The sequence below is a fragment of the Amblyomma americanum genome, chromosome 1 (genome assembly GCF_052857255.1).
Source record: "Amblyomma americanum isolate KBUSLIRL-KWMA chromosome 1, ASM5285725v1, whole genome shotgun sequence".
NCBI classification, from domain to species: domain Eukaryota; kingdom Metazoa; phylum Arthropoda; class Arachnida; order Ixodida; family Ixodidae; genus Amblyomma; species Amblyomma americanum.
Window position 1 is genome coordinate 271,948,261 of NC_135497.1, and position 23,926 is coordinate 271,972,186.

Here is a 23,926-nt window from a genome sequence, read left to right on the forward strand (position 1 = left end):
GTTGGTTGCGATCCATATGTATCAGCAGCGCGAACACAATCAGGCGGACGAGGCTCAGCGCTCTTTCCTATCGGTATCTTCTTCCTGATTGTGTTCGCACACGTGATACATTGGGTGAATCTAGTCACTTTAGCAGCATTCATGCCTGGACAAGATTCACCCTCCCCATCCTAACACTATTCCCACTCCCCAGACTCCTCCCCTTCACCGGGAATTCCTCCCCGTAGGGATGACCCTATTTAAACTCCGCCAATGATGAACGTTGTGCACGGACGAAGACAAATCCTCGTGTCGAAACGTTGGCAAGGAGCCTGAGGCTTTCCCCTCCCTTATTCAGTTTGTGATCATCAAGAACCATCTGACCAACCTCCCTATACTGTATACTATACTATACTATATACTATACTATACTATATACTATACTATGCTATACTATATACTATGCTATACTATATACTATACTATACTATACTATACTATACTATACTATACTATACTATACTATACTATACTATACTATACGTCTTCCTGGTAGCGTTGACAGTTGGGCTTGTTGGTAGGTCATTTCGAACACACTTTCGAGCAGCAATAACGCCAGGTACAGCACTGGGCTGTCTTCTTTTTTCGTTGTGTCCACAGAATTTGTTCAAAATGCAGCTGCTTATTTGGTACGCCTCAAAATACCAGTTGTGGGAACTGCCGAGAGAAGGTTGTAGAATGCGCGTCATTTCCTCCGCAGTCGCTTTGAAACCCGCGTCCTTGCCCATGAGCGGCGCAGAGAAATCTAACCGCCCTTCTGCCCGCGGCGTGGATGCAGGCCGCTCGGCGCCGGCCACTCCGTCCCTGTCGATGCCGCCTGCGTGGCGGCGCCAGCCCGAGAGCCCCGAGGCGGCGCGCAGCTGCAGCGGCGATGCTCGGGACCTGAACTACGTCCTGCCGGCGTTCGAGCGCTCCAGCAGCTCGCTCAGCAACGGCAGCGTGCTTTCGTCGCCGCAGCTGGGCCGCCCTGCCAGTCCGACCCCGAGCGCCTGGGCAGCCGCGCCGCCGACTCGTCCTGCGAAGACGCAAACTACGTGCGCGTCACGGCCGCCGTGCACGGGAAAGGCCGCGTGTCCTTCCGCAAGCCCGGCAGCCCGCCGCTCGTGCAGCTCGTGGCCGCCACCGGGACGCTGCCGCACGACAAGAAGCTCCAGGAGATCCGCAGAGCCGAAGGTACGCGCGCATTTCCTTAGTCTTGCCTATAGCTTCGCCACAGCGAACTTGTCGGAAAGCGCATACAGCTAGCGGATATTCTTACTTTCACGGCGACAACCTTATGCAACACTTCCTCTCGGCCGTCAGCGCCGTAGTATGTCGTAACCTAAACGTTTTGCATTCCCCTGTTCACCAAGGAAAATGTCATCCAGGCAGGTGAGGAAGGAGGTTGTTCTCAACAATAGGCCCTGTGCCGTCACGTGAAGTGGTTGGCCTCGAAGTGGGCGCTGTTACGGAGGGGGGGGGGGGGGGTGCAGTCACTTCGACCCGAAGGAGGAAACCCCTCGAGTGGAAGCTGTATGTAATGCTATTTCCTGGTTCTTCTCTGCGCCTGCCAGAGCCTAACTTGATTTGTGGTTGATTAGGCAGCAGAACTGCATCAGAGGCGCAGCCGTCTGGGACAGATCCTGCCCGAGGCAAAAGGGGCCTTGAATACGGGAACTAAGCAACTTATTTAGGTTACATGACTTAAAGGATAAAAAAAAAAGGCGCACGGTTCCAAATCTCGGCAGGGCCAATTGTGCAGGGTACCGAACGCTGGACCTGAATACCTTAACACGTTCCGAGGATCGTGGTTTAAAACCGCTATTTTTTTCCCCTTGGTTCATAACCACCGATTTCTGCCTACGAGCCGCGCGGTTGGCCCACACGTGTACTATTCCCTCGCACCGTGCCCGTTCGCGGCTGTCGCCCATACTGCGTCTTCTTTAAAAACAGACGCAAGAGGATCAACACTTCGTTGTCTGCGACTAGGCCGGAAACGCTGGCGGCGCGTTTGCACTCTTTACCGCAAGCAGCCGCGATAAGCCCTCACACAACAGAAAGCTTGATATCCGGAGCGCTCACGATATCGGCATTTCTATGAGAAGCGAGAGCGCATGCCGCAAAGCCATAAGCACCCGCGGCGCGCCGCGACCGACTAAGCGGCTTCGGTTACAGGCGCCGTCGACGGATCCGGAGCCCATGGCGCATCCGGCTGTCGTCACTATCTGACTTCCCATGGTTTTTCAAAGAACCGTACCACCAATAACTGCGGCGCCTCGTCGCCTCGGCCCAAAATAAAGCGCACTGTTTCCGCGAAAAGCAGAACAAAGGGTCGCAGCCTCTTTTCGAGCGGCGTCTATGATCTCGAAGTCTGTCGACCGGTCAACTGATGCACTATTATAAAGGAGTCTTTTAAGCCGTCTAAGATCGCACATGCATTTTCGCAAAGAGGGCATGAAAATGACTATCTATCCCTTTTAATGCTCCAAGCCACCAAAACGAAGCTGAGACTCACAGGCCTAACATGCTTTCGATGAATTTGTACTGTTTGTCAAAAACTTGTTAAGGACCTACCAAGTTTCTAAAGAAACATCACGAGAATTTGATGTCGGCTAAAGATTCTGGGTAGAAGCTACGCGTGCTCAAACACCGATGGTGCTCGTAACTTTAACAAGTGACCACGCCATCCAGATGCATGCATGAATACTCTGTCTTACAACCTGTCGGTGGTAGAACGGAAGCTACGAGTGCTATTCGGCTGCTTCTGCGCGTGTGTAAGTGGCCCGATGCGCGTCAAAACACTTCGCGTGTTAAAGCTGTCACCACCTCGCTCTTGTGGTTTCTGCTCCACTTCGAGCAACTTGTGAGACGAAGCGCAGCTAGGTAACAAGGTCATGACGTTGTTCAAACTGGCGTCTATGAAACGCTACGTTGACGTTCTTCCTGTTATATTTCCCTCGAAGAGAACGAATTAGAGGGACCGTGCGTTTAGTGCTGCTTACAGACAGGCGAGTATGAGAGTCTATGCAATAGGCGTACACGCCTTTGACAGGCTCGTCCGAAGCTACATTTTTTCGCCTGTGTGTTCGCGGCACTACAACACTTTGCATGCCGCTGTAACATTCAGTCCTCCGAAATACTTATCGTACCGCACCCTTCATAACTGTGAAAATGTTGACGAGAAAGCCGATGTACTCATTATTTTTCAACAAAGAAATCAACAAAGGGAATCATTTAATCATTAATGAAAAATGAATGAGATGATAAATGTAAGGAATGGAGAGCGTACACCAAAGCGCAGGCATGACCATTGGCCTTGTTTCTTTTTCTTCTTCTTTTTTTGCGCAGTTCATACCTTGCTGTGGCTAGGAGCCACATGGCCAGCGAAAAATTTTTGTATGGATGGCAAAATGGTAGTGCAAACAACAACAAACGAAATACACATACCGCTAGCACTACGACATAAGCCATATGCTTTCTGCGTCCTTGTGCGCTGTGGTTGCTTTGCTCCACACTTAAGCCACTCGTCCTTACGAAATCGACGAGGTTTCAAGGCTTCTAATTGTTGATATTAAATAACGCTAATTACTAATTACCGATATCATATCACTTTGCTTAGTGCCGTAGCTGGTAAATAATTGTGTGTGAACAACGTTCGCGTAAAACAAGTGATGCCCATGGCCACAAGCAAAGTATTATGGGAACTTTTAATATCTTCGTAATGGTACCAATAGAGCTGCGATTTTAGAGCTGAAGATATGAACGCCTAGACTCGTTACCCCACGCGTGGCCTGAAGGGAGAAAGGCGGACACGGTAGTTGCATTTCACGCTTACGTAATTCGAGAAACCAAAACTGATTCCGCGTGCAGCCAGATCTCCAAGTAATTATTACGGAGCATTTTTCCGTCCCCTTTTAAAGCATCTGAGTATTTATATTCTGAGTTCGCACATCAGAAATATTTACGTAGAGGGCACGACTGCAAGACATAATCGCGTGCCGAAAATCAGCTTCACGTAAACGCGTGTCTTTATTTGTGTGTCTTTTATTTTTAATTTTGGAAAGCAAAGCAAAATAAAGAGTCAAGTACGCAAGAGGCACCGGCTATCCTATAACAAATGCGAAGGCTTGTCAGGCGCAGAAGGAGAAAGCAATTTTTTAAAAAAAAAGGGCTCGCGCAACTTTGTTCTCTCGGTGACAATAGCGCGTTAGGCTGCTAATTGGGGAAGCCCTGATGTCTGCGCGAAAGCCCAGTTGCGGCAATTCAAACCAGCGCGTGGCATACTCCGCCCGCTACTCCCCGCATCTTTCTTACCCGACACACGCCTTTGCTTCGCACTCAATTCGTCCGCGAGCCCACTCAGCGGCGCACAGCGCACGCTGACAGCGTCAGGCTGAGAAAAGAGGCGACAGATGCGAAGACGCCTAATTGTTCCGCAAGAGTGCCTCACAGCGCGCGTCGCGGCAGACAGATCTCACCTTTCTCACGAGAAAAGGGAAGCGAGGAGTGCGAAAAGTTAAAGGAACAAAAAAAAAAGAGAAGCGCCGGAAAGAAGGCCGGCGCTCGCAGCGCGAGGGGCCGTCGGCGCGCACCCCCATTAGCATGGAGAAGCACGGTCCAGTTCAGCCGCGGGAAGAGAAAACTCATTGGGCTTAATAATTAAGCTCGCGCGACAGGTGCTGCGAATCGATTCGCTCTAATTGACGCGCTTCGCTGAAATGCCTTTCCAAAGCGCGCCCGCCGCGAAGGGGACGGGAGCCGGAAAGCAAAGGGACGTCCGGTGGCGTTCCGGGAGCCGGGCCGACGCTCGAGCGGTCCAAGGGAAACTAAGTCGTCTCGAGGCAATGAAATCAAAATGCGGCCCGACATAAGCCACGTAAGAGAAATCACTCGCGCGACTCGGGGACTGACTCACGATTGCACTCGGCCGATGGCGCTAATCGCAGCATTTCTTGCGGGACCAAGTTTGGCGAAAGTAATGAAACAAGCGGCCGACGCTGTGAACGAAGTGTGTGCAACAGAAGAGAAGGAACAAGACGTTGGAGCTGCCACTAGATTCACTGATATCTTACTCAAGAGGGAGGCGGATATCTGCAGCACAAAAGTATCCCAGCTTTTCGGGCCTGACTTTATTTAAGCGGAAGGTTGAAAGCACGCGGGGGCTCAATAACTGGGACGCCTTGCGGGGGACACGATATCAATGTTATTGTAATTTCCTTAAAAGAACAAAATGACAGTACTCGTACAATTCGTAGAACACCTTAGCGCGCTTTGGTACGAAACGCTTTACTACGAAGCTCGAGAAATACGCAGTATGTGCCTCAGGGCTGCGTTATATTCAGGGATAAGTACACTGTTCTATGGAGTGCACGCTATCGATTTTGAATAATGTCGAACTTTACGTGCAGATAATTCAGGTGCACTATATTTCTAGACCCTGTTCCATATTACTAATTCCCTCGCTCGAGAATATGCTACGATCACAAATAAATGCAGAGCGGTTTCGCTTAGCAATTTCCTGGTTCCTTATTGTAGGTACTAACGCTACTGTGTCCCATGGTGCTGCTGTGCAAAAAGAAATATGTGGCACAATCGGGCTTGGAGAGGGGCCGTTTTCTTTTTCTGTTCATTATCGAAACAATCGCTTGTGGCTATATCATGTATGATATTGTTACGTGGTCCAAGGCGAGAAGGACACAAGAAGGCCCCGGGCCCGGCACACAGGCCGAGAGCACAGGCCGAGAGCACAGGGCCCGCACAGAGCACAAGCCCAGGACACGCGCACCACCGAGACACTTCGTTAACCTTGTCTTCACTCACAATATGTGTTGCAATGTCATGTATGATCATGCATGATCACATCCACTGTCTCCATTGCGCTGTACCTTTGTCGTCTTGCGTTGCCGTTACCACAGTATAAGTTTTCCACAGAATTTTGCTGAAGACGAGCCCTTCACTCGCAATTGTACCCTGAACTTGTCTTTCGTGCTAGTTGCCGTTAACTTGTCTTCCAAGCTAGTACAGCGAATCGCAGGTTTGACGGAAGCCACAGTTATCATTTTCATCACGATTCCGAAACACTGCTGCAATTAAAGCCAATATTACCGGGAAAATTCGAAGGCGCAAATCACCGTTTGCTAAAAAAATCGTTTCATTATTGCCGTAGCTTGCAGTACTTGGCATGTAGACTATTGTTGCACGTACTAGAGAAATAATAATAGTAGTAGTAGTAGTAGTGGTAAATATAATGCTTGTTTTAAATCACCGTGTTTCTGTTTTTCTTTTTTTCCGTGCTTCAACAGAAACAGAATACGCGTGAAACAGATATATGCATTTGTTGAGCGAAGAGCGAGTCTAATGGACCACTTTTTTCCCTTCCATTTTCACTCCCACAGGTTACATCGAAGTGCTGCCGACGTAAGCCGTCAGCTGTTTGTCCAAGATGGAGAAGAGTGCAAAAACTGATTTACAACGCCCATCCGAAGGAGAGAGGTTGGGCAGCCGCGTTTGCTTGTACCCGCGGAGGCAGCCTCAGCTTTCACCCACGAACCACTGTGTCGTGGTTTCGCTTGAGCGCTACACCAGTCAGGCGAGCCGGCAGTTTCGTGAGGCAAGCGGAACCAGAAGCTCGATACCAAAGACACACTGGAAAACTCTCTACATGGGCGAGACAAGGCCTTCTCCTCCACGAGTGCTGCGTTTTAGTCTTAGTTGGCCGTAGCTATTGTAAAATAGGTGGCCTCATGAATTCCTTACTTTGCTTCGCCTGCGTTGCGACAGTGTCGCATTAAATATACTGCAGACACGCTGTGTGTGCTTTTCTCTCTTTTTGTGGTACGAAATGATGGTTCGCTTAAAAATGTACTTCCCTCTGCCACCGCAATAAGCGGTAAACCCTCGGCCAGGGCATTGGGCAGGAATACGGAGTCACTGCAAATTCTGGCATCGCTCAAGCACTGGAAATCATTTCCATTTGAGAAATGAGCGTGCGGAGAGAGACTTTATAGCCGAGGAATAAGTGCGCGATCATGAGCCTGTTTTCGCGCGATTGCGGCGTGTCACCGCTTGTAAATGTGCTGCACGAAGAGTGTTCTGAAGTATAACAAGCCGCCTGTTCTTACAACTGTTTTCGTAATTTATTATTTTTCGAATTAATTTTCTTACTGAAAAACGTGAACGAACAAAAAAAAACAGTCGTTAGAGCAAGCGGTAAGACCGTCCTGTTTCTCTTTAAACAACGGCGGATAAATCCAATAAAACAGCCGCGGTAAGTTTGGATGCAGCGTTGGGCGAAAACTCGACGACAAAGCGGGTTTTGTTCCCGTTGGCGAAAACAGCAGGACGGCAATATTTTCACCGCTGAAGCTCGGTGTGTTCATTTTCTCAGTTTATGATTGGAGCATGTGCCTGTGTTTATTCCTCGCTGTTTTCGCGCCCCTGCAGAGCGGCGTGCAGCACCCGAGCGTGGCCTTCCCTTTCAGACCCTTTGTCCCTCTCTTGCCGAGAGGCACGCCCTGTACACTCAGGCAAAGCATTTTGGAGTACTAGAGAGTGCCATTGTATAAAGGTAACAACAACAATTGCTCATGACGGCAGGCACTACGTCCTCTATGTGTCTGTCGTTTCTCTCTTTGTCCTAGTTTTCCCTGCCAAGTTTTACTTGCCTGCCCCCCGCCCCGTTTGCCACTAAACAGAGGCGTGGCGACAAACACCTTTGAGCCAGCGCATGCAGCGGCCAAAGTAATAAAAGTGAGAAGCTTGTTAGTGCCTCATAAAGTTCCAGTACGAATCACAGTTCGAAGGCTGTTAGAAAAGTGGCCCCATGGACACCGGTGAAGCTTGCACCTGAGCTCATTTGGCGGCTTGCTAGAGGTAGCCGCAGTAGGCATGCCCGAGTCATCTCTCTCGTTTTATACCGTTTTGTCAGCAGTAAGCCGCTAATAAACGATAGGATGTGCAGTGTCAGCGTCGCATTCGAAAAGGCAGAGAGTCCTGGTGAGTGCATTTGCATTTAGTTTGGCTTTCGGCTTTGACATGCATCCTCGAAGGTATTAAAGCAATCGGTTCAGGTTTGTGGAGCAATTCCTAAAGTGAAATACAGAAGATATAGCCTCGGACTGCAGGTCCAGAGATGACCGCCGCGATGATGAAAGCGATATGTGCATAGTGGGAAGGATGGGGGGGGCTTCCGCAGCTGTAACGCTCTGTAAGGTAGAATGGGTGAAGGCCGTGATCAATGAGAACCGCCGAATTACACGAATCCCTCTCAAAGCACTAGAAGACTGTATTGGCATTGCAGAGACTAGTGTTTCAAGAATTTTGACGCAGTATTCACATGACACACGTTACGAGATGCTTTCACACTCACAACCCCAGAGCGAATGTCCGACGGTGTACTGCTTATAGGACATGCTATAATGCGCGGAGTTTGACTTCCCTTTTCTGGTCGTCTTGGCCACAAACTTGACACTCATCGACTATAGTCGGTTGCAGCTCAAGAACAAAGCGGTAGACACCCCTCAAATAAGGCCCTCTAGCCAATGGCGTCGGCCGTCTGTCATGACATCGTGGTTAATCTCATTTCACGGAGGCACCTACAGCCGCCTGCGAAGTCACGATAGCGAATTGATAGCGAATAGGCGGTCGACGCCAATTCCTGAGGGCCTTATATGAGGTCGGTCTGCCGCTTCGTTCTTGAGTTCTATCCGATTATGAGCGTCATCTTTTTTTTTTCTTTAGGAATTCTCCTGGCGGTACCTATACGCTTCAGCACTAGCGGCCCCACTGTCGCGCTTTTTCCTAGGTCCGAGCTGCTTTATGCTCCTCGCGTGCATTCTTGGAAATAAACGGCAAGTACTGCTGTCTCTGCACTAAGCACGCTTTCGTCGACGCAACGGGTGCCTGCCGCTTGTCCATACCCCCGTGCGAGCACGACCACGCGCTTATCTAGCGGTCTCCCGGCGTCCTTGCGAGTGGGGCACCGCAAACGAACGTTTCCGCACCAACATGCCTTTCAGACATCCTTCGTGGGGTCGTTGTCGTGGACATATTTCTTCGATTACAATAGTTACCAACCTGCATCTCTATATGCTGACAAAACTCAAGCGCTTGGGTCATGCTTCTAGGTCAGAAAGCCTCTCACGCGCCGCTCAAAGGCTCGTCAAACTAAATTCCTAGACAAACTTTTTAGGAGGCGAGAATAGCCGCTGGCTCCTATAGGGTACCTAATGAATGTCTGTCTGATGGCCTCTCCTCGTACCGTGAATACGATAATGTGCACTCGGGGCAAGCGAGTGTACATTACTTAATTATTTATTTGGGCTTTTCTTGTTTAAACATTTCAATGTTGGCATTTTATTGGAGGACAGGGCTTTAGACGCGGTACATTTCATGTGCACTCTGAGATGCACGGTAAGAGCGGCAATTGTTTATGCGACAGTCGGCATCTGTACACACAGAGACTGCAAGGTCGCACCCCAGCTTTCCGCACCCCTTGTTTAAGGAAGCCTCCGTAACGATTTTAAGATGCTGAATATTATGAGAATTTCACACCCTACTTGCGAACGAATGCTCTGGTGACAGCTGAGCTAATCTGTTCCGGCATCGTGCTTATCAAGCTTGCTCTAACCTCAGCACGTTTGCGCCTAATCAGCGAGCGAACGCTCTCCTCCGAAGCCGACCTGCGTGCTGATTACCATCGACACGACGTTAACGCGGCATGTCGCCGCGCCAAAGTTTTCCAATATAAGTGTATTCAACAACGCTGTGCCGCACCACCGTCCGCTCCCCTCCCTGCGCGCCCCGCCTGTACTCGAACGCATTTGAGCTCTCGCCCACTGGCGCTCCTGTTTCCCCTCCCATGAGCAAGCATCCTCTCTGTGCTATCAGCCAAATTCCCTGGAGGGTGCTGTCTCGGCGTGATGTTTGTACCAAGCCGCCCGTGCTCATTCCGCGCCTCGCAAGCCTGCCTTCCCCACCTTGTTTTCGGCGTGCCCTGTTTGTACTCGTCCGCATGACTTTCAGGCCGCATGGCTTTCAGTTCTCCGTCCCTATAATTGGCCGTTGCCAGTAAGACGCCGGAAAGAACCTGCGCGATCCGACGTGTGCCACCGTGCGTGCACAGTGCCGCGGCTCTCGCGAGACAATGGCGCGGGACCGCATCTCGACGAGCAGTATCGACGCTCTGCGGAGACCGCGACGGTGAACGAGAACCCCCAGAGGGCCTAAATACGACACCGAGACGACCCCGTCGGCTTCCCGAACAGCAGGAAGAAAAACATCGACGGCAGAGCGATGTATGGGGCGACTAACGCGCGACTTCAAATCACCGCTCGAAACTTTGACTTGTTCTCGACAGGGACACAGCTGCGCGATGCTTCGTGCGGTGCCACTGCGGGCGCCCACTGTTATCTGCCTTGCGCGGTGTCTCCTCCTTAAGGCGTCGGTGGCGCTTTCATTACGGCACGAGGCATTGCGGCGTTCTTCTTTGCGCTCTACTTTTCTCTGCTCCTCAAAGCGTTGCAAACAAGCCTTTTTGTCGCGCGACTTTTTTGGTTCTGTTGTTTGCTCGTTTTCACTCGACAAAACGGAATTTCGAGACAAATCGACGCCGCAGAGAAGGGACGGGGCTCTCATCTTCGCCGGACGGCACCTGAAAGCCGGCCGACCGCTTTCTTTCTTTTTCCTTCGTTTCAACGCCCACAACGCCGCCGGGAGCACTCCGAATACATGGCCGCCTGGCTAAGCAAGGTCTCGAGGGCTCACAGGTGAAGACATTTATTGCCTCCATTGTGCTGGACGTGGTTATATATATATATATATATATATATATATATATATATATATATATATATATATATATATATATATATATATATATATATTCGTCGTTCTCTGGCGTTTGGAAGCGGTCGGCAGTTGTGTCGTCCGGTCGGAAAGACAAAGAGCACGTTTGGTGGGAATCGCGACTTACGAGAAGCCCCGTTTAACGCTTTTTGTATTTATTGCCAGAGGCTCTCAGAGCGCCTCCTCCCGTGACAAAGCGCTTTGTAGTTTTTACGGACGTCAAAATGAAAAGTTACCGGACGTCTGAAGTGGTGAAATTAAGGTGGCGGCTGGGATTGCTCAATTTCAGACACGCTTACTTTTTCTCGCCGTTGTCGTCTGTCGCATGCGGCTTGCAGGTAAGTATTTTACAATCTATGCGGCGATGACTAGGCTTGTTTCAGTAAGTCGATGGTTGTAAGCAACGCAACACAATAAGCGAGAGTTCGTCGTCGCACTGTAAGTTTAATGTTGAGTAGGGCCACATGCCCGCACAGATGCCTCTACCAATGTGCACGCGAGGGATTTTAATAAAGTGCGTGTTTCCATTCAATACTAGATGGACTGGTCGCTCTGACACGCACCACCCGCGATCACGGGGGTCATGTGTTACTGGTCTCCGAACAGTGCCTCATTTACCAATCTTCTTCGTGAGGCACAGAGCAGCCAAGCAGCACTGGTTTCGGTGCGAACTCTCGCTCTCTGGGAGAGTTTTCAACTTGTTCCCAAAATCTTCCCTACTACTCCGGAGATTAAAACTTGTCATAGAGGGGCTCGCACGGCACGTGAAGGCTGTTAGTTCTTTGAACTTTCAAATTAATAATAATAACTAATTAATAACCTTCAAATTAAGCATTTAGAGCAACTTATGCAATAATACTTTTTAGCTTAATTAAGCGGTTCTCACAAAACTGCCCAGTTTGACCAAAATAAACTAGGTATTTTAAAAATAGAAAACATCGTGTACGACGACTCCAAAGCCTTCTCAAGGCTGCCGCTAAGCGATTAAGTGACTCTCGATGTCGAGTGCAGTCAGTGACTTTAAATGCAGTAGGATGGCCATTTGTCGCAACATCATCAAAGGGTGAAGTGCTAAACAAGACAGAGGAGGAACGGACAACACGAACTCTCGTGTGTTGCTATTTTCCTCGGCTTCTTCAATAGCTTGAAAGCTATTTCGTTATTATTACAGTTAAAGAAAACAAATAAAGGAGGGAAAAAGAAGTGACAAAGAGAAGGTTAACCGACGTTTTCTAGAGTTTTGAACACTGAGCGATATTTCTTGATTGAAGATTAGGCTCCGGCGATCAGATCGAAAAATTAAAACGGACTCGCAAATTGTGTGAAACGCTATCAGTACGACTATTATGCCTGGCTACTTCATAGTAGCCAGGCATAATAGTCGTACTGATCGCTTTTCTTCTGTTTGGCTTCCGACACGCCATGCCATAGATACATCCCAGAGGGGAAATAATGTGTCATAATCAAGACTGAAAGTACTCCCAAACATCGGCGCATTCCTGAGCGATTGTAGGCATTTTCCTGTTTATCCAGCGTGCATCCTGCACGGACACAACAGCCAGACAAATATGAGTGTATGTTTATCATAACTGATTACACATTGAGTTCTTATGGAGTCTATAAGGACTCGACAAAACGTAAACTTTATTCAGTTCACTCCGTGAAATTTCATAATACTAATTATCAATATGAGAACAGGAAGTCAGCTGCCAGCAAATCAATTCAATCTTAAATAAGAAATCTGGTTTTAGTTTAGGTTTACGGGTGTTTAACGTCCCAAAGAGACTCAGGCTGTGAGGGACTCCGTAGTGAATGGCTCCGAAAATTTCGACCACCTGGGGTTCTTTAACGTGCACTGACATTGCGCAGTACACAGGCCTCTGGAATTTCGCCTCCATCGGAATTCGACCGCCGCGGCCGGGATCGAACCCGCGTCTTTCGGGTCAGCAGCCGAGCGCCATAACCACTGAGCCACCGCGGCGGCCTAAATAATAAATCGGGTTTAGCAGCCAAGCTGCGGGTAATAGCGTTTGTTGGAGGTCTGTGAAATGTTATAAGACGATGCTTTTGGCTCTCATGGTCGCCCTTCTGCTGTCAGAGTGACGACATGACATGGACAGCAAATGAATAAAAACTAATTAACAGAAGAGCCACGAAAGGCATTAACCGTGTGGAGCAAATACAGAATGTATTGTATGAAAGTATTTAGGATAGACTCGAACCAAACATAATATGGCGTGTCAGTGCCACTTATACTCAAGATTGGAGAAATATTCTGATTGGCTACGTCCGTAGATGAAATATCCTCGCTAAGTCCACACCGCAAAATGGTATTATCAGGATAAGAGTTGAGCTCCATTTCGAACACAGGGATTCATACCAAATTGCTGAAGTCGGTCACATTTTCATTCTTCGTGCTGCGGTTTTGGCCCACAGAAAGCATTCAAAGAGCCAAAACAATGCAACACACTCCTCGAAAGTTTTAACACCGCTCTCGAACACACTGCGCTCATCGATAATAAACCTGCGCGAGCGGTGCTTAGATTTACAAGGAATAGGAGAGAGCCAGCATTTCAACAAGAGCCCAACTCGCCAACAACAGCCTACTTCTTTTTTTTCCCCTCTTCGACACTGAGCAAATACACAACAAAGGGCAATCCATTCCTCCGCAATTTGCTGCACGCGCTGCATCGAAAACGGATGTCAGTCTAACGGTCAGCGGCTGAAACAGCGTCCGAGAAGCCTCTAGTTCCTCGTATTGACAGACCGAAAGGAAATGAAGCGCTGAGATTGCCACGCCGTAGAGGAAGAAACGTATTACATCTTTGTAGCGTCTTTGAGTTGGAAACTACTTCGTGGGTCGGACCTCGATAGATGAAAACGCCCAAAGAAGATTGTGTCTATATGACAGCACGGTAGAGAGAGGGGCGGCCTTTTGATGGATGTTTGCTTGGAAACGCGCGACGCCTTCCAAGAAAGTGCTGCCTTCCTTCGGACGCAATCTCGCCCGCCGTGAGGAGTTTCACGAAATGGCCCTTAATGAGTCCTCCTGGACAACATTCGCCCGAGGAGCTCGAAGAATCAGATGCTAAAGAGAACAATTTGAAATAAAACATGGTGCTGAACTTCATGCAAACATTGTTGGTAAACATACGCGGGCGCATGAACTTTGTTGAGTTTCGATAGAGCTCAGTCGAAGTAGAACGTGTCAATCAATTACCTTGATGAAATAAAGTTTCAGCACCTGTGTCGACGGTAGTCGTTGACTCGGAATGTAAACTAGGGACAAAATATAAAATCGCGGGCACGTCTCATCTTTTCTTTCTTCATTTTGAAATAAATGTCTCTTTCTGCCTCCTTAGCGCAAGCCGCCGGAGGCGCGAACGTACATATTTAAAATTGCCCCAAAGGCGAAGCCACCTCTTCCCTGCGCGCCGCAGCAGCAGTCACATTAGCCAGGCTGGTGACCTAATGGAAACATGCGCATATTCTCGCGCTTTACGTCCCTTCGGACTGCCACGGTCGTCAAGTTATGTAATCCCCACTGCCTGGCGCCGGCGGCACTCCGCGGAACATGGTGCGATGATCGGCGCAGAAAACACCATCAGAGACGCGTTAACGACCACCGAGAGCGTGCGTGCCGCCTGACGCATGCGCTCCGGCATCACTCTTAGTGGCGCCGCGCAGGGAGCGCGAATGCTGGGAGCGCCAGGCGGCAGGACTAATGCCCCAATTAGCGGTGGGAGTTAAGCACAGAGGCCGCCAAGTGGAGGGCCGTCCACACGCGTCTCGTCTCGCGCTCCCGCGGAGGTGAACCGGAGACGGCGCGCGAGACAAAAGCGCGGCAGGGGGAATATAGCGGCCTTGCAGGTATATGGCGCGGCGCGTCTACGTTCCGCCATAATCCTTTCACCGAGCTGGCGCAACCCTTCACGTCGTATTAGGTGCGTCGCGGTGCTCCGAGCGGCATGCAAATTTCGCCAAGAATCGAATACACCAGACTCCTCTCGTAAGCCCAGTATTGTAGGGACAAAGACTGTTTATCTCGTTGAAATCCGACTGCCTGACCCCGAGGATAATTACAAGAAAGTATGTGGTAAGCACAAACATTAAACCTGCGCATGAGCACGATAAGCATGAGCACGAAAAAAGACGCGAAGGCAGAGATATTTACAACAGCCTTTCTCGGCACACGCATACAATGCCTAACGTTTGCAAGTGGCAGCAAAACGCGGGTTCGATTCGGACGAAAGAGAGCAATTGCTTGCATGATCCTTGCTTTCATTTTGGATAGATAACATTCTATTGTACTACGCCTATACTTTGCTGTATTGTTTCCGTTGTCTTACTTCGTTCCTGTGCTGGATGGGGATAGGCGATTGCAACAATCTAGCAGTGAAGCAGGGACAACTTCTTCGGCGCTCACCGAAGCAAAAAAGTTCGCCTTGCAGCAAAACGGCCAGCGCCATTGGGAATTTCCTCTGCGCATTGTCAGCACTTTCGCCGACCGGGATTTGCGCAAGCGGAGGCAACATGATTCTAAACTCGATAGCCCTGGCTGCTCTCTGCCTGTACGCGTCGAATAATTTGGTCAGACGCTCGAGAAAGTAGAGAACAAAATTTCAGTCTCTCAGAGCAACTGAGAATGAAATTAAAACTTGAGCCCTGTATGCGTGCTACCTCGCTGGCGACTTTTCAGCTCAGTGTGATGTGCTTGGAGTGGATTTCGTCGAGTAGCTGAGTGCTAAGTTGAGCTTGTTATTGAATCACTGACGGCCAGCGCTCGTTCGCCCCGGAGTAGATGGCGTTCTTTAGTCCAGCGAAAGAAAAAGAAAACTGCGCGAGTGAGAAGACTGCCCCGAGGAAGGGAAGGCGGGAAGAGTCGTTTACATTAATGAGATGACATCGATATTCATTTCCCCCTTAACGGTCCCCGTGGCCATCGCTCTATCGAAGTCTCGTCGAAGTCGTTCAGCAGTGGCCCTGGCAAATCACACAAAATACTTCACGTTGCCTGACTAGACAGCCCTTAAGTGCCATTAGAAATAGGGGCCTCCTACCGCCTGAAATTGATCAATGCCTAAAAAGCAAGTTAATAATAGAAAAGAACGAACATGTGGTGCGTATGTTCCCGCTGCCCCTCCCTCAACTGTTTAGTACCGTTCAGGCGACACTGACACGTAGCTTTGAAATTTCACGCTAAGTTTCTAGCGCTTTTCATTCGCTTATTTTTTGCTCGCTCTATGTGATCCGCTTCGGTTATAATTATAACGCGCGTGATGGCGTATAATGGAGGATAACTTCGGCACACGGTCGCGCTATCATAGGCTTATTATCATGTCCTATTTCTCCTCGTTAGAAATACAAGACCGATTGATTGATTTATTTATTTATTTATTTATTTATTCATTTATTTATTGATTGATTGATTGATTGATTGATTGATTGATTGATTGATTGATTGATTGATTGATTGATTGATTGATTGATTGTCATGTTAAGTGAACAACAATTAGTTTTTAATGAGCAACAATGGGTTTTTTTTTAATCTCACACTGATTCACGGGTTTTAATGGAAAGTCTTTCGGGTGTTTTACTTTCGACGTTAGAAAATAACGAAATAGCCTCAGAATTTTTCCTACATCTTAGCAAGGCATTTATCCCCATAAATCATGAGATGCATTTTAACAAGCAGCATATGTATAATGCCACTCTCTCATAACGCGCTCTCAACTTGTGCTATATCGGCTGGTGCACAGTGAAGGCATGCACCTGAAGTGTGTGAAGTCTCTGACGATTCAATTTTATCCGTAGCGCAGATAAAACGGAAATAAATGTTCCGCATATGCAATTAAGGCCATGAAATTCCGTATGCACATTAAATGACGTGCTCCCCTGAGTGCATGAAATTCCTCATGACCTCAAAAAATTGGCTGGCCGGCACGGTATGCCTGTGCTCACACATTTCTAGAGCATCAGCTCTATGAAAGAGAAGTTCAAAACGAAACATGTGTACAAATTCGACACCTGCGTAACCACTGTGGTCAGCGAGATTCCCCTTTCTTGCGGACAGGCACTCAGCCTCTCAGACGTCAGCAGAAGGTGTCACCCGCCTTTACGTTGTCGCCGGTAAAGTTTCACCGCACTGTTTATCCATGTCACCGTACTTGAGCGAACTGAGTCAAGATAAGAGCGCGAGTTACTAGAAGAGTACTAAACAAGAAAACTATGGGGGCAGTGCGAATTTCATTTTCATTTCATTTCATTTTATTTCGGACAACAATACATGGTGTCCGCGGGAGAGGCTAAAGGAGACTAAGATGTCTCCTGACGAGGCCTAACACCCGCATTACAAGTCGGTGCATATGGTACGGAGTAACATATCAGTGAGAACAGTGGTACATCAAACACAGCGAGACAGGAATTCAACATAGGCAATTACACAAGCACTGGTCAGGCAGAAAATAATACTGAAGAAGTCATCACCAATGCGCTATAGAAAGTGTTGTAGAAAAGAAAAACACATTCGCAAAGAACAGTAGGAATAACAATTAAATGCAGCACGTATAATAATAATAATAACAATACTAATAATGATAATAATAATAATAATAATAATAATAATAATAATAATAATAATAATAATAATAATAATAATAATAATAATAATAATAATAATAATAATAATAATAATTAGTTTTGGGGGAAAGGTAATGGCGCAGTATCTGTCTCATATATCGTTGGACACCTGAACCGCGCCCTAATTGATGGGATAAAGGAGGGAATGAAAGAAGAAAGGAAGAAGAGGTGCCGTAGTGGAGGGCTCCGGAATAATTTCGACCACCTGGGGATCTTTAACGTGCACTGACACATCGCACAGCACACGGGCGCTTTAGCGTTTTTCCTCCATAAGAACGAAGCCGCCGCGGTCGGGTTCGAACCCGGGAACTCCGGATCAGTAGTCGAACGCTCTAACCACTGAGCCACCGCGGCGGGTGCAGCAGGTATGCATAGCAAAATTTCACACGGAGGTGTTCAAAAGATGGCTCATTTTCTTCTTGAATCTTGTGAATGGTGACACTCTCCTGGGCACAAGCAATTAATGTTGGATATGTGTTGCATAAAACTGTTATTTGGTGATCTGTAGTCTGGGTGCCGTAATTAGTGCGAGGCCTAGAATCAATCAAAGAAATTGTGCACAAGTTATGTGTGATTGCTCTATTCAAATAGGAACGAGAATAAGATTCAAAGTCATGTTTTATTTTTTAGTAGATTAGGAGTGCTACGTAGTGCTTAAAGCATAGAAAAAACAGTAACACCTTACAAGCACTAAACATGTCATTAGTACTAACAGGATATCTACCCAAAATGCGCAAGGTCCTTTTTCGTAGAGAGAACAATTAACCTATCCGAGTCAGTTTTATTACATCTTCTTCACACTAAGAGGCTATACACAATTTGAGAATGAATAAGAGAAAAACATAACTATTTTTTTACACGGAATAAAAGGAGATAACGAAGTCGTTGAATTAACCCAATTGATCTTGATATTCGTATCCGCAGACTGTTGACGTGGTCGGTCCAGCCCAAGTCACTGCGGAAACGAACTCCTAGAAACTTATGAGAATTCACCTGCTCAATTTCTGTGTTATTAAAATATATTCGGATATTATGATCAAGAGGCTTATTTTTAGCGCAGAAAAGCACAAATTGTGTCAGTGTGCCCTCGTTATAGCTGTGTAAATAGTATTTTTCCTCTTTTTTAGCCAAACTTTTTAATGATGCCTTACCTGTTTTTTCGCGAGATCACGCTGACAAAGTAAGCCGCACTATTCTTGCTTTGGTGGTTTTTAAGTTTATGCATGCGTTTTATGAATGGTTGCTGAGCATTGGTTCCCCTTCAATAAACGCGAGTTGTTTCCCAGCAGTCTTCTGTGTCTTGCTTTCTCTTGTTTTTCCGGCGTTTTCCTGCTCTCTCCACATTATTACACTGCAGATGTTGCGCACTTTATGTAGTTTGTTGTGTAGGAAACAGTAGTTTGCAAAACTACTGTTCCCTCCCTCCCCCACACCACCCATCCGCAATACGACTTCGGTATCGGAGACTACGTCAGCTTCCTCAACCTTTTTAAATTTTTATCGCCCTACTATGTTAACGTTAGCTGAAGCGAATGATCAGGTTCAATAATTTATAGGTTTTCTCACAGTAGCGTCAATACATACTTCCTGGCGTTTCGAAACGACACGATTCCCAGTTTGGCTTTCTTTGTAACTTAGGTTGCCATTAGGCTTTAATGAGCACTTCGACAGAAATGCGTAATAAAGAAACAGGCGGCTCGACCGAATGCACGGTACAATTACTGAAGTACAGAGCTGTTTACAAAAAAACTTCGCCATCGCAACTGCTTGAACTGCATGGCGTCAGTCGAACTCAATTTTTCTAAACATTCGAAATACTTTTGGAAACATATTAAAGCGATCTAGAGCAGGCAAGGAATATAATTTTTTCCCTGATGGCCAAGGTAAATTATTGTAGACGCTTCGAACATGTTTGCGGAGCAATTTCAGTCAATTTTCATTGAGCTTGAAGACCTCGATTTCGGGAACAGTACTTTGCCGTCTTTCGAGGAGCCGTCCGCAGGTCTTACCAGTGCAAACATTATCAACTCTAGCCTTCGGAGAATAAGTCAGTCACTATCCTGCGGCCTAAACGGCATCACTATGCCTCTGTTAAGGTATTTTTACTCTATCTTTGCACCGGTATTAACGTTAGTATATGATGATCGAGAGAGAACAAAGACTTTTTCTCAGTCATGGAAGTTAGCAAGAGTTGTGGCAGCCCATAAGTCTGGATCAAAATCCGACGTGAAAAGTTACCAGCCAATACCGCTTCTTTTGGTCTGCTTCCATAATTTTTAGACACTATTGCACACATTAAGCTCTTGAAGCTCTAAGGTAGCATTCGTGTTGAAAAAAAAACATGTTTTTGTCGCAGGCTGATCAACAACCAGATATATTGTGAGTTTCATGAACCATGCCTCTGCAGCGATTGAAGAAAAAGAAAAGCCAACCTAGCGCAATATTCACCGATCATTGTAAAGCATTCCATCTACTTTGTCACACATTTCTCTGTCTGAAAATCAAATAAAGAAGGCATCCCACCGACACTATTCACATTGGTCCGAAACTATCTCACCAACCGTCAGTGCCATGTCACCTCCAGTGTACTGGACTGGAGAATACATACTGTAATAAACCGGCGACGCTCAGAATGTTGTTCTTTGGACTATTTTTATTTTCTGTATTTGGAAATGACACTTCCACTGCTATCAGAAAACCTTTGTTTGCACCCCACGTAAGCATCAAAAATCTCTTTTTACTATTACTGCGCACAGCGAAGACTGGAAAAGCTTGAAGGACTACGAGCACACAGCGCTGACTATCTAGTGAAGTTCGTTCGGTAGGTGCACACAAAAAATCGTGCGTGAACTGATCGGCCGCGTTAGCGCCGGTCACAGAGTAAAGGGCCGAGAAAAGTGATCAAATTAAAACGAGACGCAAGGGTTTAAAATCTGAGACGAGTAAGGAGAAAAACAAAAACAACAAAGTAGAAAACGAGAAATGGTTAGTGACTAAACCTTGGTGACGGTAGTAAAAAGATTCATGAAGATGACATGGAGCTGTTTTTCAATTTGCGCCAAAATTTTCTCTGACGCAGCGGAGGGCGTACAAATGTTAGTCGCCAGGCTTCCGGATAAACATATCTGCGAACCGTTCATGAAAAAGAACTCCTTATCGGTAGTGCAATAGACGGCATGCTAACAGACTTGTCATTAATTTCTAGGCTTCAACCGTCCCTCGTGTTAACCTGTCTTTGCTTTTCTTTACTACCTGGCAGTCTTGGAATTTAGAAGCGCAGCCGCAGTCCCCGCAGAGTATGCCCTATTGCACAGAAACTGCTTTCTTCACGTTATACTTAAGCTCCCTTAGTCCACCGTTTGTACAGCGTCTTAACAGCTCCCACATGATAAAGGTAGCGAACAAACAATGCTAGATTCGCATGCGGCAAAGTCGATTTTGAAATGTATTGGGCACTCTGTTATTGAGTTGTGGGCGGCACTAACACGCTTGCAAAAGCATCACAAAAGAACGGGAGCTGAAAAAACTATTTCTACTCCTGCCCTTTTTCCCAGCTTCTTCGAGGTATGGGAGATATCATGTAAGTAACACACTACTACCATTAGTGCGAAAGCATTATTGCGATGGGTAAACCTCGAGCAAGATCTTGCTGTGTTTGTGGGTTTGTACCGAGTTAAATAAATAATGAGAACTCAAATAAACATTCGCGACTGGGATTCAAACCCACGACGGCGCAAAGAGATCAGCTTCGCTGGTCACTGCGCGAGAGCACTAGGCTATCGCAGCCGAACACACCTCGCGTTAAACTGCAACACACTCTCGCGTTCTGCACTGCACATGGTCTCCCCCATCAACTAATACTACTATCAAACTAATATTCGCGCATTCGGCTATGTAGCAGTAGTGACAGAGCAGTGGCTGTAGTGAGAGTGCGCTGCATGCGTTGGTGTGGACAACGTTGTGGCAGAAACACGGCACTAGAACAGTACGCGTTGTTGTTGACAACATTGCTGCAGAACAGCGGCACTGGAGCATCAGCTGCCGGCGTCCATTGGGTAAATTGACACTGACGATGAAAAAGTTGAAGACGCTCATAACTACAGCTCCCTGGGTCAGTGGACACCTCAATCGCGCTTTCAGGAACGTGGCGGTGGTGTCCATCTGCAAAAAACTGCGCTTTCGCACAACATATTGTGCTTAGCAATGATAAACCACCAGCCTTTTTCGTTTTTTTTTTTTCATTTCGAGTCATCTTATTACTCTTTTCTGCAAAGGGTTTGAATTTTTCAAACATACATTCGATCACATAAGTCGGCAGACTGAGAAAACAGGCTTTCTGTTTTTCTGGAGTCTTCTAGATCGCAGCTTCGCCAGCTACAACATTCAGTGCACGGCGTCCAGGAACTGCGTCGGGTAGCACGTCTGATGCCGCTTACCAGGTCTCACAACGACGTGTTTTGTAACCGTCCGGACGGGTCCGACGTGTGCAAAAGGTGCGAGACCACACATAATGTCCCCCAGGAAGCTTTGCTGCATGGTGGGCTGTCCCCCATGTAGCCTCGTTGGAACCATGCGCCTGGCTAATCTGGTGAACCTGCTATATTCCGCGGCGTTAAAGCGTATGATTTACACCGACTTAATAATTAATTACGATAAAATGAATTTATAAACTCTTTAACCCCCAGAGATCGTACAAAAGGTTTAACTAGATAACTGTGAACCATCAGCAGAAATTATAAAACGCTTAATTTTCGTGGTGCAGCTTTACGTATTTCTGCTTGTTTTATTTTCGTTGACCGTTACTTTTTTCTTTCGCTTAATGTCTCTTTTCTGTCGCACGATGAGCATTTTCTTAAAACTACATACTGTTCAGAATATTTGCATTCTTGAGCGCGGTGATATTTTCACACGTTGACAATGTTGCCACGTGACTGAGATGACAGCACCGGGGGAAGACAGAAGGCTGGTGAACAATTCAAACTGCTTACTGGGATGACTTGCAGCGACGGCGATGGGATGGCAGCAAATGCTTTCGGCGGTCGGCGAGGAACAGAATCACCACCGCTCTCGGCCGCGCTCAATTTAAAGCTGACAAAGAACTTTCGACATAAGGCGCTAAAATCAACTTTGATTATCTCGAACAACGTAGAAGCACTTGCGCGTGGCTGCTATTATACGCGATAACCCTAGTCGCATACGCGTCACATACAAAATGATAAAGCCACTTGCCGGCGGATTTGAGCATGAATCAACAAAGAAGACAAAACTTCGCGTCAGTAGGCTTGAAGTGACCTTGTGAAATACTTTAAAACTAGCTATTTATTTTTGAAACAACGAAAGGCATATCCAACAATTCCGGACAATAGCATTTTTGAACAAGAACCAGTTCATGAACTCAATTTTTTTATATATATTGTGAGATTTTCCTGTAACAGCCAATATATTCGCATATCTCCCGTCGGCAGGCTTCATTTTCTTCTATTAAAGTTTTTGCTGTCGTCGAAAGCAATCCCCCATTGTTTCTTATGGCAGTCTTTTAGGGCAGTTTTCCATGGCAGTGATGGAAGCACTCTAAAAGAAAGATCTTGCTACACATCCGAAGAATGAACCATTACCTTCAATATTTGCATAACAATACCTTAAAATATTTCAATATTCGAAATATTTGTTCAAGAATGATGTACATGAGTCGGTTAATGGGCCAGCTGACTAGCACGATGAACGTTTTCTTAATTATTTATCCTTGTTATCAACCTATTAGACTTTACGCGCCTCGTAATGCATAACCGAATCACGACAAGGACACGTTGTAGGAGTGCAGGAAGCACCGACGGAAATCATCATTGTGCGCTCGTAAATACATCAACGCAGAAACAGAAGTCTGACGACACTGTTCGTCTGGGGCAGACTCAGACGGAAGCAAACGCAAAGCACACGAAAATATGGTTGAACGAAACACTCCCTGAGGCATTGCGATGTCTTTACCCTTTAAAATCCCGGTAGCCGATTTTTCAACGGACGGACCTCACTGGTAACACCTCGCGACAACTACATAACCTTTTACGCGACAGCGCCCACGGCTCGTTCGGTTGAAAACCCGTCGAACCCCTCAGGGGGGTTCAAAGGTGTCAAAATGATCAGAATGAAAAGTCAATGCTTGATGATGTTAAGTAAGAAAATTACAGTGCATAATTGATCAATTTATAAATGAAACAATTGAAAAAATGAAAATGCGTTCAAAGATGTGAAACTGCTCGGAATGGAAAGCCTAACCCACTACGCTATCGCGTCATACCCTTAGGGCGGAGCTTGGGAGTACTCTCCAATTTTTTCGAGACTGCCTGCAAAGTTTGTTTTTTTGCATAAAGCATCTTGTTGCGGTGAAGTATACTTTGCTGGCCACAGGCAACGAACTGAAGTGAGA

General features: G+C 47.0%; 1 pseudogene across 1 annotated transcript in view; it reads left to right on the top strand.

Annotated features, from left to right (window-relative positions):
• Nucleotides 1–6,562, top strand: part of LOC144115074 (uncharacterized) — a 290,915-nt pseudogene extending 284,353 nt beyond the window's left edge. Inside the window, exons 6-7 of the transcript XR_013311235.1 lie at nt 818–1,212; nt 6,414–6,562. The product of XR_013311235.1 is annotated as an uncharacterized LOC144115074 (transcript). The remainder of the gene's footprint in view (nt 1–817; nt 1,213–6,413) is intronic.
• The last annotated feature ends 17,364 nt before the right edge of the window (nt 6,563–23,926 follow it).